Source organism: Aphelocoma coerulescens, chromosome 6 (assembly GCF_041296385.1).
Source record: "Aphelocoma coerulescens isolate FSJ_1873_10779 chromosome 6, UR_Acoe_1.0, whole genome shotgun sequence".
NCBI classification, from domain to species: domain Eukaryota; kingdom Metazoa; phylum Chordata; class Aves; order Passeriformes; family Corvidae; genus Aphelocoma; species Aphelocoma coerulescens.
In genome coordinates, this window is record NC_091020.1 from 15,432,728 (window position 1) to 15,437,370 (window position 4,643).

The window sequence follows — 4,643 nt, forward strand, 5'->3', positions numbered from 1 at the left end:
GCACTGATGAGGCTATTTCCGTATGATAAGCTGCACTAAGTGGGCTCAGTTTTGCATCACTGGAGTGTATTTGCATATTGCACTGCCAGGGAAAAGAAAACCTTACATTTTGCAAGAGTTTGCCACGCACAAAAATGCCACTGCAAATATATGTGAGTAGTTCCCATGAAGGCAATACTCCATGGAAGGTGCTAGCAAGGGTGAATTAAAGGGTCTGTAACATTTCCAGGTTTTGGGATGCTCAGTGGAAAATTCATCCATATACTTTCAGGACTTTTTACAATATCCGTTGCCTTTTGATTTATAACATTTCACGTGGAAAAAGACAGGCAAGTATTTTCAGCTGTAAGAATTCAAACAGTCTTTTGAAAGCATCATTATTAGAACCAGCCTGAAGTCCAGCCAAATATTCCTATTCTCTTTCACTTCAACCCTTGATATATGCTTTCCTGTCGAAAGGACACCTGGAAGAAGTTTTTATTTTTTCCTACCAGCTGCTGATTTCTGAGTTTGGTGCTTGTTCATTTGGTTTTTTGGGGGTTTGTTTGTTTTTTTTTTTACGTTTCAGATTTTTTTTCCATTTTATAGGTTTTGAAAATGGACAGAAGAAGCCAAAATGTATCTTTTATTTTCAATTCTATGTTGTATTTTGCATTTTTGTCTTAAAATTCTCCCGTAAATCTAATGCAATCTTATTCCTAAATTAATACAATTATTTTAAGCCAGGACCTTGAAAAGCTGGCACTACATGTAAAAATCTAAGAAGACGACTTCTATACTAAAAACTAAATGACTTAATATCTCTATAAAATTGTAGAGACATGCTCATGCATGCATATGCACACATATTCTTGGTGCAATGAGATATGGTTTTTATGTAGGCTATTAAAATAATGTAAACAATCTAAACAAAGAAGATTACCAGCAAAACATGCAGCAACAAGTTTAAGATCCCACTTGTATTCTCTAAGTAAGTTGAGAAGAGAGTCATAACATGAAAAATTTCTTTCTGCTCCTACAACGTTTGTGTTCAACACTATCTACAAAAGAGATTTGGGGGACGGGGGAGAGATCCTAAGGCTCCATGGTTGTTTCTCCAGCCAGATTCAGGCTGGGTCTTGTTTGGCTGCAGTGTAAATGCACCTTTCACAATAGGCGCCAAGTCTGAACGAGAGACTCCCCACATACCTTCAAACAGCAGTTCTGACAGAGACACCCGTGTGGGAGAGGACTTTAGACATCTGTTGTGCCCTGGAATTTAAGCAGAACCTCTGATATAAACCAATAGCCCAGTTCAAATGCTCATCCCTCCCTTAACCATCCTGGACACGGAGCAAACAGAAGGGACCCTCTTGTGAGCAGCTCAGCGCAGTCCAGCAGGACGGTGCCAGTGCAGAACAAAGTGCTCCCTCCGGGCACCTCGGGAGGAAGGAATTCATAAACAACCTTACCCGCGAGCTGAGAGTGCAACAGTAACAAAAATGAAAATGATTGTAAACTGTGTTAATGCATGGATAATTCTTGTAGCAAATTGAAGGCACACAAAACATTGCTTTGGTGAATGGCATAGAAAAAGCCTGTCAGCTATAGGTGTCAAATATATCCTTTGCAGTTTCACTGAGGTATTTTGCAGCAAAACAATCAAGACAAATATGTAGATCCCAATTATGGAACAAGAATCTTCTTGTATTGTGGTGCTAGGAGTTCCCTGCCAGTTTGCTTTGCAATATTCAGGTTTTTTACACTGTGCTGGGACTGTCTGAGAGCTCAGATTCCAAGTAAGACCCCAGTCCAGCTGCCAGGTGAGGGCACAGGGGCTGCATTGGTGAAGTGGAATCATTTTGTCACTTAAACTGTGCATGTACAGAAAGAGTTTGGTGTTTCATTTGGGTTTGTTTTCTTTTTTCTTTGTTTTCCTTTTTTCAGTTTTTTTGTTTGGCTCTAACAATGTGCTTCATTTCTGGCTGATCAGCTTCTGTGCTTTAATATTGATAGCTCTGCAGTTGGACTCCCCAGGTGGTCATCCATCTCACATTCTGCACAAACACAGGGTCCTCTCCATGCCATATCCACCAGAATGTTCACCAGCAGGTTCTGAGTAGCCTCATGATTTTGTCATACCCCATAGGTTTGGAAAAATCATTTGCTGGACCACCAGGCCACAAGCAGCAGTTATATCTGACAAGCCTAAATCCAAAAGGGAAAACGATGGGATTTAAAGCCATCAGGGACTATTCCACACCACATAGCAACTTTCTGACTTACTCCATGCTTCAGCAAGGGCAAACAGAGAGATGAGGGCCCTGTCTGAGGGCCCTGTCTGAGGGCCCTGAGAGCATGTCCCCTCCTGGCTGTTCAGCTGTCTGGGCTCAGGGCCAGCCTGGAGCTTGCAGAGCTGAGAGCTGCCCCACTCCTTTGCTGGCCTTGGACACAGCCAGGGCTGACACCACTTCCTGTGGGACCTGCTTTTAAGCTGAGCTCCTTCCATCGGGCCCCCATCTGAGCTAAAGCTCCTGCTGTGTTGCAGTCATGCCTGTCCCTGGCTTTGGACCCATTGCTCCGGACCTAGACCCTGACCTGGAGATAACATCCAGCCTGGTCCCAGACCTGCCTTATCACCAGGAACCTGCCTGGTGTTCACAGGGCTGTGCCTGATCCTCGCTAACCCCACTGGACCTGCCTTGCTTGGCTCACCTAGGGGCTGTGGGACTGGTGAGACTTCTGCCCTGCTGGCTGTGTTGGTGTGCTCAGCTTCCAGCTCACCTTTCCTTGCAGAGAGCCAGCTCTTGCTGCTTCCTGACAGGCTGTTCCTCTCAAAATCTCCACAGCTTTTAAACACTGATGATCTCAGCAAAAATGTTAACCTGTTTTCCTTCACAGAAGAGCAGAAATGGTGGATTCATCCAGGAATCAAACCTACTGCTAATAATACTGAACCATGGAAGGAGAAAAATTAATAGTCTTACATTGTTTCCACTCTCTCAGGGATAAGAATGCTGGTCTGGAAACTTTGGGAACTCTTTTTCTTAGACCTCCAGACTTTCTATACATGAAGTCTAAAGGTGCCCTGGAAATGATGCCATGAATTCACAAGCAGAAGAAAATAACTTGTGTGAGTAGTGGCACGTAGAACTCTTGGAGTCAGTGGATCTTTCCGTTTTGTGCCCTGCAGCCCAACATTGCAACTTGTATGACACAGGCACCATGAAGAGCATCACTGCACCAGCAAGTGGCATGAGACTAAAAAAAAGTTTTAAAATTGCTCTCTGAACAGTAAGTAAGACAGAGAGGGTCTGGGGAAGCTGTGGTCAACCCATCAGGATCCTCTTTTCTTCTTCTTCTTTCCTCTCATGCCTTCCTCCCTCTGCCCCTGCTGATTTTGCTGGAGACTCGGCCCTGTTTCTGGAAGAAATCTATTTGTGCCTACTGCTAAACTCTGCAGCAGCTGCTCAGACCTTTTCCTACCACTGTGTTGTGATGCAGTCATGATTTTACCAGAAAAGTGGTGTTCGCCTGCCATGAACCCGAAAGAGTTCAACACTGATTAGGAAGGAAGGCTGGCTGGCAGGCAGGCAGCATGACTAACTAAGCCTGGTTTCCTTAGGAACCCAGACTGAAAAAGTGAGAAAGTAAGAGCATGTGTGTTCTGGTAGGCAGTGAATAATCCATTAAAACTCTTAATTAAAAATTTAAACATGTGTCTGCTAATTACATCACCCTTCTCCTGCCCTCAAAAAGCAGCAAATGAGCATGGTTGCACACCTGCCTGTGTGTTCATTTCCTTAGGATGCTGCTCACTTGCTCAGCAACACAAATACCAGCTCAGGTAGCAGCTGCCATTGTAAAAACATTCTGGGGAAATGTGATGACAAATATTTTCTTTTTGTTAATGAATGGCCAAACTGTTCACAGAAATCCTGCTCACTGTTGCTGCATGAATTTGTTGATGTTTTTTCACATAACAATCCTGATGCTATGAGTTCTATCTCAGGCACGGCTATTTAATGCCAGCAATACACACTTGGCTGACCAGCCACCTGAAGACCTGTGAACAGAGAAAGAGATGGGGTAAATGTTTTAAAAAGCAGGCTGCAAGGATATAGAAATGAACATTGTCTGTAAACTTCAAAACTGCAGAGAATGGTCTGCCAAGGCTCTGGACCCTCTGGAGATTCTCAGTCCTGCAGGGATAGTGTGGGGCTCCACATTTGAAGCACACATGAGGTGAGGAGCCTTAGCATGGTAAAGGGACAGCTCAGATTAACTGTTATCCATGCAAATGGCCACTCCTAGCAAATGAAACCTGCTTCCCCCTCTGTAAGTTACCCTGCAGAGAATCTCCTCTGGTATACGTAGCCTCCTCAGATGCTCTGAGTGTGCTGGGTTGCAGCCACTTGACATCGGGCCACAGCCTCTGATTTGGGAAGCCTGTTTTATTCACTGCCTAGAGGAGTAGGATCATGTTCAACATTGCTGTTGTTATTTATTACAGTCATGAATTTGGCAGGAATTAGCCAGATTCTGGCAGGTAGCGTATGTCTCTGTATATCAGCATAACTGTGCTGCGCTATAGTGGGTACACTGGGTGAAAAATCAATTCCCTGGTTTTTGGCTCCTGTCAAAACAGGCAGAGGCCAGAGCAT